Genomic DNA, 27,969 nt, shown 5'->3' with positions numbered 1-27,969 from the left:
TTTTGTTTGTTTGTTTGGTGGGTTTGGTTTTTGTTGTTGTTTTTTAAGTGAAAGAATACAAGTAAGCATAAATTCATAATTGGTAGTTATTCTGGTTACTATAAATGGGTTACTGAAATGATTTTAATTTTGCAAGGCTTACAGGCTTAGCATTTGCATGCTGTGTGTCCAAAATGGAAGTCCCATGAATCCAAGTTAACACATCTCCCTACAGACACATGCTTGTTTCAGATGGAAATAGCTGGATCCCTAGATTGAGATGATATTGAGTTGAAGTACAAATTTTTCTAGAGATTAAGTTCCTAGGTAATTTCTGGTTTCAGCATTGTTTAGATACTGTGAGAGATGAGCCTGCTGGGATCAAAGTATTTAAAAGAGTGACATAAAAAAACCTCTTCAGCTAATCAAAAGCCCTTATTCTTTCCATAGACTTATAGTACTGTATTTTTTGCAAGTGGAACTCCATTTAGGCCCTAAACAAACACAAAAGGACATAGCCTTGTAACTACTGACTTAATGGTAGTTTTAGTAGAGATTAATTTGACTCAGCATTTTATCCATATTGTATATTTTATTGACTCATTTATTGAGTGCAGCAGCTCTCAGAGAATTAGCTGAGAGAAGAGGTATAGGGTGCTCGCTTCAAATATACTAACTCTGATTTTCCTCTAGCTCCATTAGAAAAAAAACAGGTTTATTACTGTTGTTTCCTAAATAACATTGGTGGAAAAGCTTAAGAAAAATAGGAGTCAGTAATTTAAGTTTAAAGCCTGTTCTATTTAAAGGAGCCAGTTTAGTTTGTTCACCTTTGCAGATTAGAAGCTACAGTAGAAAACTTCAGTAAGAGCTCAGCTTCTTACTCCTCTAAGGGGCTAAAGTACCTAGAGAAGCCAAAACATATACAAATTATGTCAAAACTATTCCTGCCAATGGGTATTTCCATCCTCACTTAGCTTGGTAAAAGCTTTCTGGTGTTCCTTATGCTTGTCCTTCTCTTCCTTGGTCCTGATTTTCCTAAGTAATAATACATTTTTAGCCAGCTTCCCATTCATCTCTCTTCCAGCAACTACATTGTAAATATACTCACATTACGTCTTTTAGCCAAACAGGTACAGAATTGTGATAGCACTGTGGCAAATAGAAAAAGTACAAGGCTGGGGGTGTGTCAGCAGGAGAACACTCTGGAAGATGAGTCCAAATGCACAGAGTTTATGAATTAATGGAAATTAGAACTTGGATACTTTCAGCCAGGTATCTTAAATTGAATTATTACATCACTTTCTAAGTAAATTAAAAAAACAAACAGTTAAACCAAATTAATTTTGAGCAATAAGAATGTCTGATTAGAAATACAGCACAGTTTAATAAAAAGATAAGCCACAGAGAAAAGTTCAAGTAAAGCAGTTCACCTCATATGGGTAAATAAGGACTAAAGCTTCTACCTTTAAAGTGGAGTAAAACAATAGCAATATTCAGTGAGTATTTATAAAACTCTTTTCCTTTTTCAGTACTCTAAGCTACGTTTTCCAGTTTCACTTTTCATGTCAATCAGAATCCATACGGAATTGATTTCAAATAGAATATGTACAGACAAAAAATATGCTTATTTTGGTAACACTAACGCTTCCAAAAGGGACAACAAATGGTACATTGCTCCTGCACAAATATTAGTGACATAGGCTACGGTGTATGTGCTAAAACTGGAAAAAAGATCATTTGTGCTGTATTTAGCAGGGACTTCATTTTTGTTCTGTCTTTTTTTTGTTTTACCTGACTTACATTTTCCTCATAAACAAACGATACGGCTTCCTCATTTTCGTATTTTTGCCCTTCAATTAACAGTAGAAGCATAATGCACATTTGTTTCTTTAACAACAGATTTGGGCGGCATCCATGGATACCATTAATTTCTTCAACGTAAGCATTATTTTCCAGAAAACAGATACTGAAGTTTAGTAGGCAACAGGTGTAGTCACATCAGTTGACTAAAATGAGGAAGAACTAGTACAAACCTAGATTATATTAGGGGTAGGAGATTATCTATTGTCCTACCTGTAATCAACCAAGATTATACTCTTCCTGTTTAACACACAACTGTATCTACAGATAACACATTGCCAAGAGGGTCGCTCACAGAAGTTACTTGCTTTAAGAAGACTACACTTAAAGGGTCTGATGATTGCTTTGCACTCTGTGCATTGCTAGCAGCAGTACAACGTGAAGAGTCAAGGCAAAGAAAGATGCCAAGAACGGTTATACTCCATTTGAATTGACTGGAGGTGAACTTTGGGTGCTAACTGTTTTTTGTGTTGGCAAACGTTGCAAAGCAATAGAAGCCAAGTTATAGAAGACAGATTTTATCTGTAACAAGCTTCATCCTGCCCAAATTGTATCATAACTACTACAAAAACATCAGATAGATAGAATATAGACAAAAAAGCCCAACCCACCAGGGCATGTACTCTACCTTCTAGCAGCTGTGTTTCAAATACTTCTTCTGAAGTTCTTTCTCTACTCTTACCAAAGTTCCATGGACCTTCTAAAGGTTTGAGTGTTATCTTACCTAGATCAGGGCAGCCTCTTTACCCTACCTTCAGCACCTGTGTGAAAGCAGAACAGGAATTTTAACTCTATACTTGCTGGAGATTGTTGACACTTCTCAATGGAAATAAGAACAAAAAGTCTTTTAAAAGAACTCGTAATTCATGTTCAGGTCCAGTGACTGCCCAGATCTGCAGAAGTTCTGAGTAAGATACAGCATTTGAAGATCTGATATGTGTGTTGCTGATATATTAAACTCATTAGTGACTTCCTCCTCTTTCCACAAATCTTTGCAGGACAGATGGGTTTCAGAAGTTATGAGTCTTTATCAAGATCAAGGATATTTCAACAGAAAACACATCCTAGTCAGTATGGCAAAATTTAATCAGTAAATTATTGCTCCTTTATTCAGTCAATTATTGAGCCTTTATTCAAACTGCTGTTACATTGATTTACATGCTTTAGGCAGAAAGAATCTCAAAGAAGACTTGAGGCTTCTTAAAAAAAATTTAGAACATCACCATGTTATTCATGTTTTCAGATGTAAATTCATATCAAGAATATTATATAATTATCATAGCTGATTAATCTTAATACCTCTTTTTTCCCCCCCACAATACCTGTAAATATTATTGAGAAGTATTCATTGTTTTCTTTGGGGTTTAGCCAGCTACCAAGAAAAAGTGAAACGCTTCAGTATTTATAGCTAGGCTAGCAAGGTTTCAGAATCAGTGAACCTCAGGATTTAAAAGAAGCTTTTGCAGCTAGAAACTTTACTGGAAAGTAAACAAACAAAACTGATGTCAGATATCCTCCTCGTCAGTCTTGCTAGAGCTGTTCTTAAAAGGGTTGGCACTGATGTTTCAAACCGTCGGTTCTTTTACAAGATGCAGAGTTGTCACTTCTGCTGTCCTCGCTCAGAATTGCTGAGCTCTTGAAGGGAAATCACTACTAATGCAACTAGGTCTGCCTGGAAAAAAGAGAACTGAGAATGCTGTTGGCCTCCTTTTGATGTCAGTTGATGATCTGGCCTCATATGATGCCATCTTCTCTGGATGGTGTTATAACCTATTACAGATAACAACTAATTAACTGCAATCTAGAAGATTATGGTGAGACTACTATAATATTGATTCTTGCTATCATGGACTGTTTTTTAAGAGGGAGAATTCAAAGGGATTCGCTTGAAGGACAACATCTTGCCTCACAGGCGGGATATGCCTGAGGTGTGCCTGGCTAAGAGAACAACAAACACAGAAAGTGGGATGGATATTTCCTCCTTACAGTGACGGAGTACAACACTTGCTTTATCTCAATTTTAAGTATAGGTGCTTAGACAGGGAATGTAAATCTCCAAAGCTTTGCTTGCACCAAAAAGTCTTTTTTGTTATTCAGTTGCAGGATTTATGCAGGCCTTATAATTACTAATTTTTGAAAGGAATTTTAGAAATAGACAATGAAAGCAAAGGAAGAAAATAAGACTGCCTAAAGCAGTGTACACCATACTGCCATCTAATTGAAGAAAGAGTAGCATTACTGCCTTGATTATGATACTGTGAGTAGAATTTATGGTGCATTTAGCTTGATAACCCTTGCTATTAGGCCAGGCGCAAAAATATTTTGGGCTACATATCTGTGTAACTTATGTTTTATTATCAAATTTAATTGCTAAGACAGTTTCTTGGCTACTTGCTGGTGTATAATTTAGATAAAAAGATAAAAAAGAGTAGTCACACTTCATACACGGGGTGTATAAATACTCACCAGAGCATCTCCTTTTGATATTCTCCACACTGGAGTAACCATAAGTAACCTGGATCTTGGCTGGGAACACGAGGTATTTTCCTTTCTTGTTCAGTGTGATGTGTCGGAAAATGTCAAATGCAGAATAACCTGGTACAGTCACAATACACCAAGTAAGACACATTGTCTTGTGCGTTGGCAACATAGTTCTGTTTGCAAGCAGTAAGTATTCTAAGTAAATATGTTCATAAATACCAGTTCCTTTCAATTCATCTTACAAATTAGACATGATCTTTGCTGTGCAATTAGCAGCAGATATTTGAATATTGTTTAAGACAATAGTGACATGGAAATATGGAAGTGGGGTAGACAGTGTAGTACTTTCAGAATGGAATTAAGAGTTCAAACATAGTATGTTACATTTCTTGTGACTTGTCAAAAGGGATCAAAATAAAATGGAGTGAAGAACAGAGCTCAAATTACAGGTGCACGTGACTGAAATTAATAGCTCAAGCTATTATTTCTTATGACATAGGAAAAAAAGTAAAAGTTGGATTCTGTACTTACTTATAATATCAGAATAGATGCAAAGATGACCACATTGCCCCGGATGAGGAAACTAATTACTTCTGCCTTGGAGGTTTCTATCCAATTTTTTCTTTTTCGGAAACTCTCTGAAATCACTGTTTATACCACAGAATGTGTATGAAACTTGTGAGAATCAACAAGTGATCAGAGCCAACTCTGTGTCCCTATTGCCTCTACAGTTTTTTTCCAATGAGATTATGATTTTTTATGCTGACCAGATGGTTTTCCTCAGTGCCAGATTATTGTGGGGATCTGTGAGAGAGATGGGTAGAGAAGGCTGACTGCACATTTTTGTACAGTCTCAAAATGTCGTATGTGTATAGACAGACCTAAGAGCAATGCTTTTCATCCCAGACCATCTATTCTTTATTGACAGATCTCTGTAAACAGCAAGTATTTTCTGAGGGATGTGTGCAAATAATGACTATTGTCTCTTAGCTTTTTTTAGCACATAGGTGATAGGAGCATAGGTCATCAATTATTAGAAATCTGTAAATGACTATTATACAGAAAGCCCTGTATTGAAATATCCAATCAATTTGCATCTTGGTCAATTAACGTGGGATGAATTACTTACCATTATTCATATGTCAAAATTTTCACTTGCCTGTCCTTCATTTTTATCTGCTTTCGCTTTTCTAGACATTTGTGTAGTTTCTATCACTATAGTGTCTGAACAACGTAGAAAAATCAGTAATGTAAATTCCTGTTTTATTAAGACCTTTCATGTAGTACATACAATTTATGACCCGTTTAAGGGTGTTTCACACTGCTATAACAAAGACAGAGAAGCCACAGTACAAGACCAAATAAAGATGTAGTTAATTAGTCTGTGTAGCAGTCTCTGCAGTGGGGGAATGAAGATTAAGAAATAAAGGCATTGTCTTCATGGAAAAATGAGTGCTGTTTAAGTACAAAGTTATGGGCTATTCTGTACAAATGTACATTATAGACAGTGAAAGGGTATTTTCATGCCAAAGTGCAAAGCTGTACACAGTATCTCAAACTACCCCTGAATTAAATTAGGGAACATGTGAGAAGCAGGATATATATGACTAGATGGAAGACATGCTGCTTCTGATACTGCATCTTTATTTTTGTAAAGCACTGCATTGTGAAATGTGATTACACCTTTGGATTTTACTAGGACTGTCTTTGTTCAAAGTAGTTTAATCCATATTCAGAGTGGGAAAAGCTGCCTTTGCTTCCTGTGTGGTAAGAATGTTTATACTGGGAGTTAGTTCTGAGTTGGTGCTGTGCTCTGAATTGAGGCTAGTTTTCCTTTATGCGTACTTCCTTGTGTAGACAAACCCCGAGTAAGTGCGTCACACAGGATGTCTGTGGAGTTACCCTAGATTTATGCTGATGTAACAGTACACGAGAGAAAGTTTATGACTTTCTGTCCCAAGCAGACAGAATACTGTTAAGTGACAGCTCCAACAGGATCAGATCTTGGGAAGTACTGTTTTAGAGACTTTGTTAAAGAAGAATGTTTTAAAGAAAGGTCAGAAATAGCAGAAAGAGGAGTCACGTGTCTTCTTTCAAGTTTTAATAATGCATGAATAGTGCATTACAAGTCCACACTGCTGGAATACTATCCAGTGGCCTCTGTTTTCTCAGTTTTAATGTAGACTAATCTATTTAAATTGAGATAGTAAGGGAAAAAGATCAATGTCAGTACTGCTCCAAGAAGTGAGTACTTCCAATCTGTACTGGACTTGTAGTGTGCTACCTGTCCTTGGCTTGTGACCTTCCTGTTCTACCTCTGAAATACTGAGAGAAGAACATTTGTAATATTGAAAGAACTGTAAATGTCATCAAGTTTTCCATTATTATCATACTGTGTTTTCCAATAAGAGAAATGCCATCATGTTCATCCAGTTCAATTTTTAAAAAGATCTCTCTCTCTCTCCAGCTTCCAAACCCTATTGAGGGCGCTGGACAAAGTTAAACACAACAATTCAAAAGCCAAATCCATTTTCTAAGATGGAAGTAGACTTTCTGCTAAAGTAAGAATGATGAAAAATATTGACAGAGTGAAGAAACGGAGACTTTCTTTAATTTAGATACTGTAGTTTCTTCATATCACGTATTTCCTGAATAGATTTCACTGGATAGATTTGATTTTTTTCTGACCTAGTATTTCCCTTTCTTCAATAGCCTTATGTTCCTTTTTGTATGATACATTAGATACATTAAATAATTCTATTTCATTCTCTAATCAGTATTTGTTAGCTTACGGGAGTCAGATCTTATTGCTAGGCAACTAAACAAGCAATCTCCATCTTTGTATTAAGCAGTTTGCTTTATCCATGCTTGACCCTATGCTTATCTGTACATACATCTACAAAATTATCTAAGTGCAGCTGTAAACGCCAAATGTAAACATGGTGCATATATTAAGCATATTGAATTTATCTTGAAACTGAGTTCTTAGTAGTCAAAACAGCTTGGAAAAAGACACAGATTTTTCCCTCCCCCTTCTTAGATGTATTTTCCTCACATGCAACTACCTTTAAGGGCAGCCTTGGCGCTGAAAATTACTTTCGTCTCTTGGGATATTAAAAGAGGAGCTATTTATATATTAACCACCACAGTCTATATCTTTTTACATCAAGATGCCTCCATAGTTTTATTAATGTCTCTGTAAGATACTGATTACTGTAATTCTTTGTTTGCAAGTTTTCCAAAGGAATTATGAGACAGATGAGGTAGTTTGAAAAACCAACAGCAGGGCTTCAGCAGATTGTACAGACAGCAGTCTTTCTGCAGTTTTAACAAAGCTTGTACGTTTAATATTTTAATGAGTTCATATCTGCCATCTTGGTGCTTGATTGCATTCCCAGTGCCATTCAGCTTATTTTGTTGATCTTCTAATAAGAAGATGTCCTCAATAACATCATAGCCTTATTACTAAGGCTTTATTCTTTTCTTCAGTGTCATTTTTGTAGCTAGAGTATTAGTGTTCTGCCATAGAGAGAAAGGCTTCTGATATCACATATTGGCATGACCTTTTTTTTTTTTAAACTATTTTATTTTCATTTTTAACCAGTTCATCTCGTGCTTTTAACGTGTATATTTGTACGTGTGATGTGTGAGTCTCAGTTTTAGAATTGTAGATTTAAGATCAGAAGGGACGTGTGGAGGTCATCTAGTTCACAGTCCTGCGCAAGACATGGTTAATCGGAGAGGTTCAGGGCCTTGTCCTGCTTCGTTTTGAACATCTCCGCAGATGGAGTGTGCGCAGCCTCTCCAGGGCCTTGCTGAAGTCCTCAGCCACTCTCGTGGTGATGATTTTTCTATTGTGCATAGTCAGAACTGCCTTTTGTTCTTCCCCTGCACACCTCTGGAAAGAGTCTGCTTGTGTCTCCTCCGTAACTGCACTCTAGGTGGTAGGAAACCGTGTTTGGGTTCCTCACAGCCTTTTATTTTTTACTTGCTTAACAAACCCAGTTCTCTTAGTCTCAGCTCATGTAATGTACTGAGTCCCTTAGCCATTGGGGGAGGCTGCCTCTGGACTCCTTCCAGTTTGCCTTTCTCTCTCCTATACCGAGTGCCAAAACCGGAGACAGTATTCCAGTAAAGGATATTGTGGATGTGGCCTCACAAGTGCTGAGCGAAGGGGAGTAATAGCTTCCCCCCGTATGCTCGCTATGCGTGTGCCAATGCAGGCGGGTGTGTGGTTTGCCTTCATCGCCGCAGAGGTGCGTTGCTGACTCACCGTCGGCTCCCTGCCCTCTTCTGTGCCTGTGTTCAGAAGCTCCCATCCCTGTCAGGGCCTTGCTGTCCTTGGGACCGCACAAACACCATAATGTCACCAAGGTGACAGAGAGGCGAATCTTACAGGCGTTGCTTAGGCATGTTACTGTCACCACCCCTTAGATGAAGTCTTAATTTAGCTGGCTGAATTACTTAGCTGGTTTTCTAAGTAAAAGCTTTGGAGAGAACAGGTCCCTTCCAATACCCAGTTCTGTGTTTTGAATTACACTTTAAACCAGCTTGTGATCCTCAGTATCTACAGAAAGAGCTTACGGATTCTCTTTTTTTTTATTCTGATTCACTCATATAGGTACACCTAAAGTTGGTTAGTATAAATAAAGGAACTGAACTGATCCATTTTCTGTTCTAATTTTGGTTCAGCTGTGATTAAAGTTGTTCCGCTGTCCTTCCTGTTCAGATCAGAAATAGATTGGTAACTGACTCATGTTAGAAAATATAGCATTTAAAAATAGAACTGATGGCATGCTGGGGGTGAGCCCATGGAATGGGGCTTCAGGTGGAGGTAGGGTTTAAAGCCTTTTTTCTGCTTTGCTGTCATCGCACTGCTGTTATTTGTGTTTCCCACACAGCACCACTGCTTTTCTCACCTCTTCAACCTCGCTGGCCGGATTTAGGAACTGAGGCAATATGGCAAGTACAGTTGAGGAGACGGAGAAAAGCTGTAGGACTGCACTATACTTAGTATTTTAGTGGTGCTGTCGGCTGTGCCAAGGATGTGGGAGGCCGGAAGGGAGATGCTGAAGCCCTCTCAGTCTTGCTCCCCTGTAAGTATGCATAGACAGAGGTGTTTATACTGTGAGACATTGTCATTTTTCTTGAGTGGAGGGAAACACGGGCTGGTGGGGCCGAGCGGGCACTGCCAGTGTGCTGGTGACAGCGATAGCACACTATTGCTCAGGCCAGCCCACGCGACAGTTTGTGGTCATCACATACCAGTTGTCTGAGTGCACAAAGAATGCAGAGTGTGTAGCACAGGACACAGAACGTGTGGAAGTAGATGATCTGAACGGTCCCGTCCTACCTAGGCAATCCTATGATTCTAGGAAATAGAATAAGTTTCTCCCTCCTTTTCTGCCAATTTAAAGTGAAGCGAGCACTTCTAAAGAGGAAATAGTATCTCACTCTTACATACCTATGCAGCAATTAGCCCCTCCTTGAACTGCAGAAATAGGTGACAGATAATGCTGGTTGTGGTGATGTACGTCTCTGATGTAAACAAAACCGACAACACAAGTGTATTGCATGTAAGCCACCAAATAGCTTTCACGTTAAAGAGAGACTTGCATTCTCCCATTAGGAATCCACTAAGCTGTCCAATAGCCACAAAATGATGCTATTATATTTCATATTGTTCACTTAAAAATTTCAGTTTAAATCCCAAGTTGCTACATCTGAAGCTGTATCTACTATAAATATTATTCTTAATATAATATTGTATTATACACTCGCTATTTTCTCTTACTGGTTCTAGCCAGTCTTTTTTTTTCCTTGTAATATGAGATTTCTGTTGCAGAGTAGCTAGTTCTAAGATATTACAGATGAAAGCATGAAAAGAATAAGTTATTAAATAATTACAAATAACACTTGAAATGTTAATAATAATTTTTTTTTTTATGCTCTAAGAAAATCCCCTATTTTTTGAGTTTAGCTTGGTTTCACTAAAAACCCTTGCTGATTTTGGTTTCTTATAGGACAATTTTCTTAACCTACATCACCAAATCACTAGATTATAAAAACTTGTACCTGTATTTTCTAGGGACTAAGATTCTGTGAAGATATAATTGGAACAGGCTTCCTAGAGAGGTGGTCAATGCCCCAAGCCTGTCAGTGTTCAAGAGGCATTTGGACAATGGCCTTAATAATGCGCTTTAACTTTTGGTCAGCCCTGAATTGGTCAGGCAGTTGGACTGGACGATCATTGTAGGTCCCTCCCAACTGAAATAATTCTATTCTATTCTATGCTATGCTATGCTATGCTATTCTAAACATTTGTTTTGCATTTTGTTTGACAGAAAAATTGGGGTTATTTTCAAAAAACAGTTCAGTCTAATAGTTCATCCACCCTTCTCAGCCTTTCCATGGTGCTTTATAAATAGCAAAACTTATCTCAATCATGAGTTCGTATCAAGACTAAATAAGTGCATTTTATTAATCTATCAGATTTATTAGTTCTCTCTCGCTGATTAAGATGTGATTTCCAAACTTGCATTTTTTAACAGTGCTTCAATGGAGACATGAAGCTATTTGCCACAAAACATTCTGAAATAAGTACATAGGTCTTTAAACTTCAGGTAAAATGTGTTGGAGTCACAGTATAAGCACAGATTCTAAACATGATGAAAAGAACTATGTAAAGCAGACATTCAGTATATTCGTCGTTGTACACACAGATAACACGCGCGTACATGCATGTAACATGCCAGGCTGTGATTGCTAGAACTTGGAGTTTCCATCTTGAACTTCCTGACATACGTGAATCTAACTTGCATCCATTCCTCCTATGCAAACAAAAAGATATATTTTAAAAACAATTTAATCAAAGGAAATTTTATTAACAGGAAAGCTGAGTTAGAAGAAGGAAATACATCCTGCCGTACAAAATTTGGCTCCAGCCTCCCCACCGCCCTAAGCTAATATTGTCCGTGTCTAAATTAGCAAGTAGCGTTGTGCCGTAAGAGCCAATCTATAGTTGGTGCCGAGAACCTGATGTACACATTGTATGCAAGTGGGGGGGAAAGGAGGGAATCTGCTTTGAACTAGCTCCAGTTTGTTCCTGCGAACTGAAAGTCCATGAATATTTGAAGCACATTAGATGGTCTGTATAGTGCGTCTTTCAGCTTTGTTTCATTTGGGAGATATGTAGCTGTACTCTCTGAGCTGTGCTGTATGAAACAAAGGTAAGAGGGAATGAACAGGAGATTCACTTCAAAAGTGTACTCCTGATCTGAACTTCAATACCTATGTAGCTGCATCCATTGATTGGATGATTTGAAAAGCTAACATATTCAGCCAGGCTGTAGGGAATTAGTACCTGTTCCCCTTTGAAAATAAATTATCTTGACAGTCAACAATCCCTATGAAAATTATGCCTGTATATATTCTCTGTGCTAGGATGAGAGAGAGGAAAACATAATAGAATATAAGGGTGTTCACAGGTGTTCACAGTGGAAGCTACTTGTTAGGTTAAAAACAAAGGACTAACCTGGTAAGTTATGACATTCTGTTTCAAAACTAAAATGGAGGGTACATAGACAGAAATGTATCTTCTATATATACGATTTTACTATTTGAAAGCCTTCACTATTTACCTTTTTATAAAGCTATAACTAGGAGAACTTTCCCTGATTTCAAGTTTTTTATTCTCCATAATCTGAAAATAATAAATTTAAGACCTTGCATGAAGACCAGTAAACCAGTAACTTCTGTAGCATTAGTTGCAGACAATAGAGTGAGACTATTGCTGTTTTTATTCTTCTGAGTCGTTACTGTAAATACTACAGCAGTGAATACAGAGAAATATGATAGTTCTGTAATAATGGTGGAACTGAAGAAGGTTATGTAATTCAAACACTTGTGAAATTAGTAGAATTATGGATTTCTTGCCAAGGCTTGTCTTCTGAGACTGCGGTTGTTTACAGAAGCTCTAGCACAGAAGCCCATGAGGAAAGACGATATGAGGAGGCTGATTCTGCAGTCGTATTCAGATGAAGCAGGACGTGCTCTGAGCAATGAATGCATTCATTTTCATGAGGTAGCCTAATAATGGAATACTAAAGCATGATGGAATCGAACCCTGTATCTTAGAGTTCCAACTGTGTTTAAATAACGCTACACACGATGCTTTCTTGCACTTATGTTTGGTATGGTTCTCATTGGAAACTGGGAACAAAGTATATACCACATAGGTAAAAACAAAAGGACAGAGGCCATTTCATTTTTTACGCAGACTTTGCTAAAAATAGGTAATTGATCAAGTGAGCAGAGGTAATGAGCCATAGAGAAATTTGTTACCAAAGCTTTTACAAGCCTTAGCATGATAGCTGCAACATTCATGTAGCTTTAAACATGAGTATTAGTGGCTTCATGTAAAGGAAATCAATCCATAACTAAAAAATCATATTTAAAAAAATACGTGTAAATGAGCATTCTTTAAACTCAAACTTTCTTTCCCCGTTTCTGAACCACTATGTGTTGGTGTTCCACATGTGGTACTTCCTTCAGCGCTGCGTCAGCACGTCTGCTGGTCAGTGGGAGTTCTGCCAGAGGACAGTCTAAAGCAGGTTTTGCCAACCCACGACTGCAGGTTATGAAAGGCTGGCAGCAGAATGAGCATGGGGTTAAGAGCCATAACGTACTGAGGGAGTTGGCTAAGAGAACCAACATCTTCTTCAGAACTCAGCAGAAATCCCAGATTTGGGAAGTCCCCAGCAGCAATCATACTGCTGATTTTAAGATCATCTGGTGAGCAGCGCTTCATCTGTTTGAGTTGGAGGGGGTTTTAAATTCTGCTAGGTGTCTGTCAGCATCCTCAGCCTCTCATTTGGGAATGAAGAGTGTAGTCTAGCACAACACATCTGAAAAGTCTCTGACCCCTGAGCATTTGAGCTTTGATATCTTACTGTGAATATCTACTTTTTTAACCATACTTAAGGCCTGAGTAATTCTAACCATTGCTTGATTATTAAGCACTACTTGGTCCCTCAGGGTTGTTCTTTGAAAAAAGGCTATGGCACATGTAAGAATTAATTAATTCCCTGCAGGTCTTTGTATTCTCTTCAACTCCCAGTCTGGAGTTCTGGGATTTTCTTGATCTTTCTGCATGTTCATATGTATTCAGCAGCTAAGCAACTATGCTTAAATAAAAAAAAAATCACTGTAAAATACCAAAATGACATTTCCCTCCTCCAACCTTTCATAGGATAACTGCAAAAGAGAGGGTCAGGAATTTTACTGCCAGCTGATTTGAGAGCAAGGACAAAAAATAACTACACAATGTTTTTTGCTTATGTAATCTTTGTTCATTATTATTGACTGAAATGAAGCTTAAAAGTCTGTTTCTTCTGAAGCCTTTCGAAATTGGTGGTTCTCAATACAGGTTTAAGGCTGGAACATCTATCAGCAGCACTGTAAAGATGGTGAATTAGTGCTGCTGAAGTATGTGTGAGACCTGCGAGAGCTCCTCAGTGTGTCTGATGGCGAAATCAGAGGTTACTTTAAAATTTTGGATACAGATAGAGGATAAGAACAATTTCTTTGTGATGTGGCAATTTATGAGCAATGAGTAAGCGTAATATGCAGGTTAAAAGCACCTTTTTTGAGAAAGCGGCAAAGAAAGTATAACATTATGTACCAAGGTCTGACTCCACAAATACCTTTACAAAAAGTATTCGCTGAGCAGTCTTGTAGAACTCAGAGAGACTTTCCTGGGGAAAATTTATTTGTGCTTAACTTCACTAGTTCCAGAGGGTTGTGATCTGATTATTCAGTTCCATAAAACTTATTTAACTTCAAATATAATTGGATATAATTTCAATATAATTCCATTTGTAACTGGATAATTACAAGTAAAAGCAGAAATAATCAAAAAAGGTACTCAAAAGCACATCAATAGCTATATCCTGGACAAGTGAAGTCTTATGGCAGATGTGACAGATGTATAGAAGTAAAGGCAAAGTAAAGCTGTTGCAAACCAGAACACATTTGCTAATTGTTCCACTGTGTATTTTGGACAAGAAAAAAAAACGTGTTTGAAAGTAATTACTAATTTTGGGGGGTCTAAGACATATGTCACTGCAGTTTTTGAAGTACTCAACAGGCAAGATCACTGAAAGTTGAGGATTTTAAGCACTTAAGGAAACAAACTTGATATTTTTGGAAATCAGCTTTTTCATATGTGCCTAGTACACTTTAAAATCCTAATTTCACTCACCTCTGAGTTTTTTTTGCCCTAACCTTAACAGAATGACCATAGCCTATAATCTGAAAATAATATATTCTGATGATTGATTGTTTTTTTCTCAGTAGTAAAAGACACCATATTTTATGTGCATTTTTTTTTCTTCAAGGTGATATTTGACATCTGTCAAGTTGAAGGTCCTGCACAAGAGTGGAAGTTATTTTACCAAAAATCAAGTGTTACAGAAATAATTGATTTCCAAGTGCATGGTCATGTTTATGAAGTCTTGAGAAGACCATTTTCATTAATTTCTGTTCCAGAAGGCAGCTGTACATATTTAAGTTTTAAAAAAAAAAAAAGTGTGAAGAAAACAGACAGGTATGTTCTGGTAATATATACAGATTATAATTACTGATTTGGTTAATGTATTATGTACAAATAAACTGTAAACTCCCTTGAAGTAGAACAACAGCTTTAAAGATACTCTTACAATCTAATTTATGATATTCATGAATGTTATCACTGAGGAAGTAGAAAGCAATTTTTCCTGAACTTTACCTCCATGAATAATTGTTGACAAAAGGCTCTTCAGGATGAAATGTCACATCTTTTCTTTCCTGGGGCTTGTGATAAGTCATACAATCAAAATGTTAGGGTGACTAATTTTTTGTTAGGAAAGAGTTTATTATGTCTACATGCCCAGAAGGTTTTTCAGATCTCTAGCTGTAAGGCCACAATATGTGATGGAAGTAAAGGAAATGGAGGTAATATTTGTGCCTGCTAATACAAACACTGCTGTACCACCTTTTACTAGTTAGATAAAAATTTTGTCTGTGAAGTTCAGATCTGGAACTAAATATCAAAGATGACTGATGTCAAATTTCTTGTTTAGTTTAGGTCCAATGTTTAGTTCTCTACCATAGTTTTCTATGCTTACAGTGGCAATCCTCACTTGCATAAAAGCAACTTAAAGAGATAATTCTTTTGTTTCTACAGCTTAATAAAATAAAGTCAAAGGCAATTTTCTTTTCTCCAATACAGTTATGTCTTTATGGAGTGCATTGCTGCATGAAAGTGCTGAGTAGGGTTGTGATTTTTTTGTCATCCTTATAGCCAACCTGGCTAGCATGGCAAATAGTGTAAATTGTAGATCAGGCCTTATTGAGGATTTTTGCAAAGATTGAATTAATTTATTGCAATACATAAAGCAAATGTAATTTTGACTCATCCTGTGTATAAATCACTTCTGTAAGGTATTAGATTGTTCTCAATTACTCAAATTGCCCATATGTTTCTTAGGTTATAAACACATTTTTTTAATATATATAAAGAAGAAGGAGGATTGATTCTGACATTTTCTCAGTTGTGTGCAATGACACTTTTGAAATTGTAACAGTCTACTGCCAACTATGGATGTTGACTCAGGCATGATATTTTCAAAAGGCATGCTTACTTTAGAGACTAGTTTATCATGTTTCCATCTGTTGGATAAATATTTTTTTGACTAAGTGTAAAACCCCAAATACATGTCATCCCAGATGCTCAAGAAATTTTTCATCTGACTGCTGAAAGGCAACAAGATGAGATGGAAAATCCTTTCAAAACAGCTGCCAAGCAAGACTGTACAATCCTGTCTCAGGCAACTAGAAACTCCTTCAGACTACATTTGGAATTGTGTCAGAGGGTAGTCACCTGAAATTTTGGACTTCAACAATCCAGAGATTAAGAACAGTAATCCGTGCGACGGTGTGAACAAATCTTACTGATAGATAGCGTATGATTACCCAGCAGGTGGGAGATGTAAATCAGCAGCCTGGGGAGAATCAGGAGTTACCAGAATGGCAGAGAGTTGTACGCTCAAGTGCGTGCCCTCTGCAGCTGAGTTCCAGGAAATCTGACCGTGGGTTATTTTGGATGCTGGATGATAGAAGCCTTTTCCTTGCTGTCTGAGCACTCTGGATGAAGAAATTTGCATTGCTGCTTTTTGCATTTTATCCTACTGGCATTACCAGACAGGACTGATGAGGGCAGGTGAGACTGAAATCCCGTTGTTTAAACTCACAGAGATTTCTCTGTCCCTCACAGCAAGTAGTTGGTAGATAGATCTTGGGATGTGTTCCTTCAGGGTTCTAAAAACAGTATGTTCATTTGTAAATACACCTCTTTTTCCCTTCCCCCATTCGCTGAGATAAAATAATGCTCTGGTGGTACATTCTCTATAATCTGTTTGTGGCTTCACTTGAATAGATCTGGAGGGATCTGTTGCTGAAACAGAAGCCTCCTCTGCAACACCTTTCATTGATACTCTGCTTTCATTGATAATGATTTTTTCTTTTCTTTATATTGTGTCTATTGCTGTATTTGCCTAGGAAGAAGCAAAACCAGTTAAAGTAGAAGAGATTAAGTGGGTATGACAGAAGAACAACTTTATACTGTTGACTACTCAACATCAGGTTTGATGAGAGCAGGTAAGGACAATTTTTTTTTTTTTGAGTCAGTTGTGAGTTTTACTTGATGTAGCTACTTAGTGACCCTATGACCCTTTTTGGTGTTATTTTAGTCATGCAATTTTCCTCTTTTCTCTGTCAGGGTAACCTGAAAAGCAGGTTTCTTTTCTTTTGTATTTAAGTTTGATTCTGACCAAGGCAGTGAACAACTATGGTCTTGGTGTAGGTTGCTGCTGTTACTTTCCCAGTCCTTTCCCAGTCTCTGCCTGCAGAATAGGAATGTGAGACTGGAAGTGACTGTTCAAGATCACAGAATGCACCTCTCTGCTGCAGCAGGCATTACATCTCATAAATCCCGTTAAAAACAACCAAACTCAGTCTTGAAACCACCCACCTCACCTATACTGAGATATCCTACATTGTTTTAAAAATGCTGTTCATGAACTTCAAAGGCCTCAGCTCTGCTCAGTGCTAGCAGAGAAGGCCTCTCTTCATAATAAACTTCCCCTCCTCTAACAGCACTATTGCTAAGTAAGGTTTTTTCAACTGATAAAATGCAGGGTGTACATTAAAATATGGTGTGCAGGTGTTTGTTTCTTTCCAGTTACTCCTGCCAGAATGCTGTTGTGGGACCCCACTGATTAGAAACCTGATTTCTTTGTCCAACGTCCGTGGCTAGTCAGCCTGTGCTTGAGAGGTAGTTTCCCAGCTTATAAACTTGATTGTGCAGTTTCTTGGGCTGTCAAAACTCTTCTGGGGAGGTTTTTTTAAAGCTTTGTTTAAGATATGTCTAAGATTGCTCACTGAGGTGAGTTCTGGGAATGCACAAACTATTATTTTGTCAATATATATTCTGGAAAGAATGTAGGAATAGGGTGGAAGATCTGGGTTGTTAAATGATACTATAGTAGGGGAAGAAATGCTTGGCTTTTCTGAGTGTTACAGGCTGAAGCAGATTACAAAAGCCTTGTAAATAGAAATATTTCAGGACACCTCGATTGTGTGTTTAAAGTCAGCATTACAGAATTCTTATCATCCATAGGGAGGATTTAATTTTAGAATGCATTGAAAGGTAGTGTTAATGTCTCTATGGCAGCTTTTCTAATTCAGTGAAAAAAAATAATTGAAGAATGATTCTATGATTTTGTGAAAGGAAATAGCATGAGCCAAGCCTATGTCTTTTGGCCAGAAACAGGAAAAAGAAAAATCTCCTTAGAATTTCTGTTTTCCAGCTTTTTTTTTTTCTGATTCAGAACTTCCATTTTCTTCAGTGATTATCTGAAATTAAATTCTAAACATGTATATGTTTGTCCGTCCTTAGCCGTGCTATTAAATTGTTCTCTGTTCTTCCAGTTCCATCAGATTTCCCGGACTGATATCAGAACAATCTGAATTGATTCTATAATTTATGACTAGTATTATAACTAAAGTGGATTGCTTTCTTTTTAATTTTTAAAATTAAGGTATAAGTAGATTCCATCTTCATCTGATATTCTAAGGATTTATTAATGGCCTCTGACAAGGGAAATAATATGGATTTTTTGGTGAGAAAAAGCAGCATAAGCCATATAGTTCCAGAAATACCTGTCTAGCACTATATTTTTTCTGTTTATGCGCTAGTGATCATGGAGTTGTTCAGGGGAGATTTGTCTGATGGGATAGGATGGGGCTCTTTTCTGTATTCCTTGGGTTGCATATTGGTGCAGGTCACAGATGCACCAGTTACTGCTGTTCTTAGGGCATTGTCAAAGACAGTTTGATCGAAGTGTGTAGAAGGGTGAAATTTAACCCTGTAAATCGGAGTGTGTACTTCTAAAATTTTAAAATGGCTGCTTAGCGCTTAGTAACTGAGAAACCTCCTCTGAGTCCAATTGTTCATCCACACCTTTGTAACAGAATTGCAGATCGTTTTAATAATCCTGTCTTTCATCCTAATGTCAAATATTGGACATTGCTTCTACCGTCACAGAGTCTGTCAACAGTATTTAATATTTCTGGCTGCAAGGGGTAGCAGCTGTAGGCGGGGCGGGGGAGGCGCTTGAGTGTGGGAAAGTTACAGGATCTGTTCATATATTATTCTGCCACATGATGTCCTCCTAACCTAGGTTAGAATCATCGAATGCTTGCGCTCCAGTTTCAACTGTGAAATTCTGTAACATTCAGACATGTATTTACATAAAAGGTATCAATCTTGTTACAGACTATTACTCTAACCATGTAATCTTTTTCAGTTGCTGTATATGAACTCTGAACATTCCGAGTCTGAGCATTATAAATACAGCCTTATAAATACCCGTATTAAAATCCAAAGCTTAAGTAGCTTAAGCATTTTCATTTTGTTCCTCTGTAAAGAACATAATGCAAACTGTGTTATTTAGTAGTTACTCACTACTTTATACAAATATTTTGTGCTAGTTGTGTATTTTTGCACCAAGGCGTGCTTTGAATGTTGCACACATTATGTGAGAGATGTAATTAGTCTTGTTATGAATAAATGACTTTGAACAAAATTTCTAGTACTTGTATTTGAGGTACGGCACAAATACAGACTTTAAATTTAGATACAGCGTACTACTTGTCCTTTAATTTGTGCTGTCTTATTTCTTAAGTAATTTTTTGTCAAAAACCGAGTATACCTTATAATGCTAATGCAGCGTATTTTTGTGTACTTAGGACTTCATGAATGCTAGTTTTCTACTGGCTGATAAAAGTTGAGGGATAATCTCACATCCTCCTCTTCCAAATAAAGGGAAATATTTAAACTAAAGAAGAATCTCAGCAGCCTTAAGAATTTCGGTGATAGTGGTGAACGCCTGCATCCAGCGGAGGTCAGTAACGCGCCTGATGCAGTGTGCCGCTCAGCGTTGACGCCTCTCAGCTGTGTCACAGTGATTAAATCTAGTGCTTCAGAATATTAACCCAGAAAAAGGACTTGAAAAAAACCCCTGCTTTGTTAGCAGCAAAGTCGACAGATCTGTTTTCTCTCCGTACTTAATCCACGTGTATCTGTGTATATTAATATATGTGCATAGAGATGTATTTCACACTGTATAGAAACCAACAGAGATACAAGTAAAACTTACCTCTTCCTGCTCATCTGATCTTTTACTATGGTAGGGATTTACATTGGGCATAAACCATTTTTAATAACACACGTTTTACAAGGTGGCTGGATAGTAGCAAAAGGAAAAATTTCCAATACAGATACCTAAATTTTTTAAAGTTTACTTGGAAATCTGACTATTACTGTGTCCCCTAAATACGACACTGAGACTTACGTCACACTGCAGGGCTCTCTTCTGATATGGAACTTAAGTTTGATCTAAACTTCAGTTTAGAATTTTTAAGTGAACCCATTTTTCAGTTAAAAAAGGAGGAAAATGGTTAAGTAGAATATTATTAGGGAAATTAAATGAACTGTTTTCCATGGAATACTCAGTAATTGGTCCATCCCTCTCCCCTAAATGCACCCAGTACTATTTAAAGTAATTATACTAATCATCACAGTATTTAGACACACATTACATTCATGAAGAAAAATGAAAATACTGTTCTAGCATACCAGTGAAATCTGCTTTGACAAGTTAATCCAGTATTTATTTAATTAAACAATGGTAATAAAATATTTAATTGCATTTCAAGATTTCTATTTCTGTCATCCAAATAGGCAAAAAATTCAGAACTCAATGTATGTCAAGCAATGAAAATGCGTCAAGCACACACCATATCACCATGTTTTATACATTAATGAAAGAAACGGAGATGCAATGTGCACAGGTATAAATAGTTAATTATTTAATTCCCTTTCTGCTATTTGAGGCTGAAGGAAAATGAAAGTATCCCTCTCCTCCCCCAACCCAGCCCTGTTTGTTTCTGAGGAATGTTAATCAGCTTCCTAGTGCCAGCAGGCTACAATCACCAACTACTAATTACTTTTAGATAATGATATTGGTAATGAGCCTCTGGTTCCTCAGAGGCAGTAGACTAAGCTTGACTCAGATCTATTCAGTTATTTATCAAGAATGTTATTGTGACAAGCAACGTGAACAGTTTGAGCATTTTAATGCCAAATATTTTCCTTTAATTTAATAGTATCAACACACCATTTTTTTTAGATTTTGCTGAAATAACAGCTGGTTTTAAATTAGCTTTCCGTTAAACAATGCTAGTATTTGTCTCCTCGTTAATCCAATTGTTTGATTACTCTCTTGGACATCTTTACTACTTGGGCAGTTATCTAATCACCTGAGGTAAGAACACTTAATTGGGGAAGATTTTTAAATGAACTTCCTGTTGTATTGCCTCTTTAGGAGGTCTGTAATGTCAAACAATCATCTCACACGGTTCTTTTTATGGGGTATAGAATTTTCTGGTTTGCAATTAGGTAGGTATTCCGCAAGTGAGGTTATAAAGTATTGGTACTGCCAACTCTGAGGGGCAGAGACTAGTTCAGTCTCTGCTCCATGTAGAGCTGTTGCCACAGTTGTTAGATGTGGGCTTATTTTGTATGTTCCAAAAACTTATCCTTAAAATACTTTTCATTGTTATGGCAGAGAAAGAGTACCGTTACTTAGCAGATGATAAGGAAGAATGCTGTTATCCAGCAGATGATAACAAATATTGTGGAATGATTTCAAGTCAAGCTGCAGTATGGAAGCAGCAATGAAACATTTTATCAGTTGAGGATGTCAGTTTGTGCTGCCTTTCTCCCTGGTAAGTTTACATTGGAGGAGGATTGTGTTTAATGGGTAGACGTGGAAAAAATGCCATGCCTGTTTCCTTGTAGCATTGTGTGTTGAAAATGAGACTACAGAAGGCAGAATTGTAACTTATGTGCTTCCTGACTGACCCGTCTCTGCTCCTGCTAAACATTATAGGACTTATTTGACCTTTAATCCCTTAAAACACCAAACCTCTGTCAGAAGATTAACAGTGGAAGACTGTAGCATACTGAAACATTCTGAATTTTGCACTCTTTTTGTCTTTCCATGATTGTCTTCTGCTTATATGAGTTCAGTGTCTTAGAGTGAAAGCCTGAATCTTATTCCTGTTACCAAAAGATTAGGTATATAAAGGCATCATTTTTGTCAAATTCATGTTTAAATTGCAGTTCTGAAAATGCTTGCAAGTGCCTTCTGGTGGCACGTGGAGTCTATTTTTGTTTTGCTGTTGTAGTTGAAAGCTCCCTAGTATGACTAAAACTTTCTCAATTTTGACCAGTTAGGCATTAGAAACTAGTGGAATTGTTATTCTTTTGTGGAAGTATGTGGTGAGCAGGCTTCAAGGAATATGTAATTTTATTTATGCCACCAAGAAAATGTGTGATATTTTTGTATTCCACTCAACAGAGCATCTGTCTGAGAAGAGGAATATCTTGAGGCTTTGTTCTGGCTTCCAGTAAAACTTCTATCACTAATAACAAATGTAAGAATCATTAATGAGACACTGAGTTGCACTCTCTCACGTGATCCTTCTACCTAGCCCAAGAAGTCTTTAATTGTTTTCCTTACAGTAGTGTAGCTTCTGCTGAATGTTGCAGAATGATTTCCAGCATGCTTGTTAATACGTTCTCGGGGAAAACGGAAGACATGAATTTGAATTCCCTCATTCTGAGGAGAAAATCAAAGCCAACCTTTGTAGTTCATAAGTGACTTCTAGGCTCTTCCATGAACAATAGAAACTTTTCCTCAAGTTGTGTTTTTCAAGAGTAGAACAGGTATTAGTCAGCTCTTTAAGGAATCTGTGTCTTTCTTAGGGGAGGGAGATCTAGGCTATGGATCTCAGTGAATGAAAATGCTTTCCATCAAACCTAAAAAGATATTTAGAGACGTACTGTTGTCTGTAAAACAAGTTTTGTCTATACTATCATTTGGCAATGCTCCTCTTTTCCTGCTGACTTAAGTTCCATCCCTTCTTGAGCCCTGTGTAGGGCGTGTTGCAACTTCTCTTAAGGTCATGGACTTTGATTTGAGACCAAGCACCAAAAGATACCTATTACAGCATCTGTATATAAGCTTTTTAATGTATTTATCACTTTATTCTACTTATGCTTTAACTATTCTTACTTACTGTGGAATCTTCTGCAGCTGCTGTTGAATTGCTTTTATCTTTTCTGTGTCATGATTTTCAATACCCTTCCTCACAGATTGATCTGTTGAAATTGTGAGAGGATAGTAGTAAGTAAGTGTTTTAAAACACAAAACACACACCCCACAACCCCATAGAGTCCACTGATCCACTTAACAAAGATAGGCTTAATTTAAATTGAAATAAAAAAATAGCAAAAATTATCTTGAATTTCTAACCCTCTGATGACAAGGAGACTTAAATGAAGGTTTCATAAATTAAGTATGAAATTGGAAGTGGTATTAATAGCACTTTGTACTGCTGTTCTCTGTATGGGAATTCTGTGGTAAGCAGCAGTGTTACAGCACTGCAAATGTTGGTACAAAAGAATGACAAATTTTTCTGAGTGTATGAAGCATCCAGCTTTTTGATTTCAGGTTATACTATATCCTCTGTTTGGAAGAACTGCAAATGGAAAAAGCTTGGATTTTTCTCTGTCCCTTTACTGAAAAGGAAACTAGAAGAGCTAGTCAGCAATTTGTATTATTATGTGAATATCAGGACACATATTACTACATATATAACCCATTTCCTTGTGTCCTGTTGCTGGTCACCAGAGAGAGGAGATCAGGACCTACCCCTCTGCTGCCCCTCTTAAGGAAGTTAGACTGCCATGAGGTCACCCCTCAGCCTTCTCTTCTCCAGACTGAACAAGCAAGGTGACCATTCCTTGTTAAGTCTTGCCCTCGAGACCCTTCACCATCTTGGTCACCCTCCTCTGGGCATGCTTTAATAGTTCAGTCATTCTTATATTGAGGTACCCAAAACTGCACACAGTACTTGAGATGGTGCTGTAGTGTAGAGTGGCACAGTCACCTTCCTTGACCAGCTAGCTATGCTATGCTTGATGCACCCCATGACATGGATGGCCCTTTTGGCTGACAGGTCACACTGTTGACTCATGTTCAACTTGCTATCAACACAAACCCTCAGGTCTCTTTCCATCAGGATGCTCTCCAGCTTCTTGTCCCCCAATTTGTACATATAACCAGGATTGCCCTGTCCCAGCTGGAGAATCCTGCGCATGCTCTTGTTAAATTTCATACAGTTGGTGATTGCCCAGCTTTCCAGTCTGTTCAGATCTCGCTGTAAGGTGTCTCTACCCTCGAGGGATTCCACAGCTCCTCCTAGTTCAGTGTCATTGGCAATCTTACTTAATGTATATTTTAAGATCGAGATCAGCTGGAAATTTATCATCCCCCCCAAGCCATGGTCTTCCAACACAAGGCTCTGGGGATCCCAGGGCCCATCATACGTGTTAAAGGCAGAGGCAAAAAAGGCATAAAATGTCTCTGATTTGTCTACATCCCTATTTGTGAGGTGACTGACCTCATCAAGTAACAGACCAATGTTATCTCTGATCATCCTTTAGAGGAAAGAAAGGAAATGCATAATACTGAGAAATCCAAGTATGGGGGTAAAATGGGAAGACAAGAGGAATGAGGGTGAAATAAAGCAGTTTGGTTCTACTCCCAAAGGTCAGCTAACTTTCCCTATTCTGCTTGTAAGCGCATAATACACACGGACGTTTTTTCTATTTATGCCACACCAATTTTCTGCTTCCTTTTATCATAGAAATATGAAGTGATTGCAGCTTAGCAAGGTGACAATAAGCGTGTACTTGTTCAGTGAAGAGCTGATGTTTTATCATTTAGGCATGCCATATTGTTGTGTGTCACACAACATCACCCCCAAGAGAGTTATGATGTGCTTAAATGACAAATGCATCACTCTTTGCCAAACTCCTCACAACTTGAATTTCTATATTTGTTCAGCAAAACCCCTTAATGATGGTGATTTATATTTTAAGTCTTCTGTCAGCTTCAGTTCTCTTCAGCCTGTCTGCTGTGTGAGAAATATAGATCACGAACTTGTCAGTCAGGCAAAGGCAAGGATGTTTTACAGCCTTTTAATTATTTGAAAAGAAGAAAAAAATTTCTGTACACACATTTGTTCAGTGAACTTCTGAGGGTAAAGTTATCTTTGAAGTCTGAGAAGTATAACAGAGCAAGGTAGTAGCAACTGCTGCGACTTGCAGGAATTCTGCTGATACTTATCATAAAGAACCTATTTAAGTTGACTTTTAAACTTGCATTGCTTTTCTGTTAGCTACCTAAAGGTATGAGAAATTTCTTTTTTTAACCTTCTTGTTCTAGAGAACTGTATGAACCAGATTTACAAAGCTTGCAAAAATTTGTCTTGAGTTCTTTTCTTATTTCAGTCAATGCGTGAATTTTAATAGAACTACTGAACTGGAGCTCTGTTTGACATTTGCATGTGTTTCAGGGGGAAACTAAAAAAAGTTAGTGTAGCCAGGAGTGTATTCTATAAATATGAAAAGACAAAGGAGTAAAGAGATTGCTAGTCACATGAACAAACCATTAATTTTTGTATCCAAAACCAATTATGTAACTTACAGAAAAAGATTTCCATTAGAATATTTTCTAATGATAAAAAGTGATACTATTAATGGGATTTTGAAACTTTTCATATGAATATTGCAAAAAAACCCTGATTATCCAAACAGTGGAAAGAATTTGAATTCCTTTTACAGAAGGTTGAGAGTAGTGTAGCAATGAGCTAAAACTTGCACCAATACTGAACTTGCTGAAATGTCTTTGGTCGCTCTAGCAAACCACAATGGAACACTTTGGTTGTGGGAACTGAAGTTTTGGATTTCAATAACAATTTTCCCCTAAGGATTTTCAATTTAACTATTGTTGGGATGAGCAGATCTTTAATTTCCACTGAACTGAACTCTGAATTCTGTCTGAAAAGTTTCCATGCAGAGCTAAGTTTTGATACGTTGACCAAGAAAAAAAGAATCTGATAGTGACTGGGGGGTGGCATCTTATTTCTATCATAAATTACAATATTTGAATTCTGCTGTTCCAGTGTACTAGCTCATGAAAACTGTATTTCAGTGTCCTCGTTTTCCCACTCTGTCTTCAGGGCATGATTTTCTTCTGTTTTTCTGATATTATTCTCTTGTGGCGAGAGGCTTTGCAATGAAGAAGAGACTAGCCCATAAAAGTTACTGTCTGATTGATCAGGGAACTTGGCCGATGGTTTTAGCGGAGTGTGACAAACCTGTTAGACATCATGGTAGTATATCTGACTCAAGATATCCTACTTTTTATCTAAAAACCAGTTAAATTCCTTCCACCATCCCCCAAAATATTTTTGTAAATAATTTCAACAAAGAGCTTTGGGTAAGGGTATGAATGGCCAAGGCTGACAGCCATTTCTGGTTTCTTTGTTGTTAGAAAATATATGGAAGGTGATGCCTTCCAGAAAGGCAAAGCAGAATGCTCTTTAAATTGAAGCAACTGTCTCTTTTGCCAGAAGACATGGTGTTTAGCCCTGGATTCCTAAATATGGTGTGTATTTTCTGAAATCCTGTAAGATAACGCCCCCCCCCCTTTTTTTTTACTTCATTGAGTAAATCTTCCTGATAAAGAAGTACCTTAGCTATTTACTAATGTTCCTAAATGTGTCTTAAAAACTTCTTTTAGTACATTGTGGTGTGCAAGAACATTTATTTTATCATGTAGGAAACAAATGGGGAAAAATCACTTTCTCATAGATATTATAAGTAAATTTCTGATGTTTTAGTGTTTTCATGTGAACGTCTCAGATGGCAGATGTCATACAACATGAGATATTACACTTTTTAAAATAAGAAATTAAAAATGAGTGAATTAATCCAAATTAGGATGAAGAGAGTAGAACTCAATGATTATCTGTAAATTTTTTTTTTTGGTATTATATCCTGAAGTCTGTGATAGCTTGATGACGTACTCTCAGTTAAAGGCAGTTTTTTCCAACCTTATTTAAAACATTTTGAAATGTAGTTTTAGAGTAGCTGAAATGGAGATGGATGAAGTTCATTTGACAGTTCGGTCCGGGTGGTATATAAATATTCAAGCTCAAACTCAAGTGTACTAATATTTCTGTCCAACTCTATGCTATGCTATAGCACATATCAGAGTTGTTTTTATGGACCTGTGCAGAAAGCCAGTTTTTCAAAGCATCCATTGTTCTCCAGCTCCTTCCCGGGCTTCTATGACAACTTCTAATGCTGTCCCTTCTCTTTCTCTTCTCTATCCTTTGTAAATTTTATTAGTAGTATTCTCTTGCCTCAATCTTTGTATCCCAGGAGTTGCAGAGATTGGATTTAAGAGGTGTAAAAGAAGCATTGCTTGACAACCCATTTAAGAGAACAAAATGACATCAAAAGCAAAGCAAAAACCCCATGTCTTCACCTTGACAATTGACTGAGGGGCTAAATAAATTAGGACTTTGGCAAGCATGGTTTGCTTACCTCCTTCCTCAAGAAGATAAAACATATTTTTTCATAGTAAGGTACTTGTGCAAATCTACACTTCATACATCTGTTTTTCTATTTTTCAGTATCTCCTGATGTTTCAAGTTGTTTTTTTCTTTCTTGCCAGAATAGTATGAAATATTTCGACCATTTTCCTGAAATTGGGTTGTCAATGTTGGAATTTCAATTTTTTGATTTCTGTAAGCATGCATGTGTCTATCACCAATATGCATATCATGTAGAGAGCACTATCATGAAACGTGGGAGGTCTGTATTTAATTCTCTATTCTTCTTGGTTCAGAGCAGTTTATCTTGCATTACCTGCAATCAGGTAGAGCATGGACTTAAATATGGTCGCCTGTTTCAAACCATGCTGTTAGACAGGTTTATCAAGCCAGAGCACAAGTTTATGGGAATATATACATATGTATTCCTCCTATGGTATATCTCTGTGCAAAGAATGCAGTGTAAAACAGCATCTTGTGCTAAAATTTCATTTAATCAAAAGTACTCTGTCCATG

The 27,969-nt window shown here is 37.3% G+C and overlaps 1 long non-coding RNA gene across 1 annotated transcript in view; it reads left to right on the top strand.

The window, feature by feature from the left end:
• LOC134515450 (uncharacterized) overlaps positions 1–27,969 on the top strand; it is a 101,711-nt gene that overhangs the window by 6,894 nt on the left and 66,848 nt on the right. Inside the window, exons 2-3 of the long non-coding RNA XR_010071016.1 lie at positions 14,718–14,926; positions 16,918–17,016. This is a non-coding gene — a long non-coding RNA (uncharacterized LOC134515450). The remainder of the gene's footprint in view (positions 1–14,717; positions 14,927–16,917; positions 17,017–27,969) is intronic.

Source organism: Chroicocephalus ridibundus, chromosome 4, assembly GCF_963924245.1.
Source record: "Chroicocephalus ridibundus chromosome 4, bChrRid1.1, whole genome shotgun sequence".
Taxonomy (NCBI): Eukaryota; Metazoa; Chordata; class Aves; order Charadriiformes; family Laridae; genus Chroicocephalus; species Chroicocephalus ridibundus.
The sequence above is the reverse complement of the archived record's forward strand: the minus strand, read 5'-3'. Positions and strand labels throughout refer to the sequence as shown.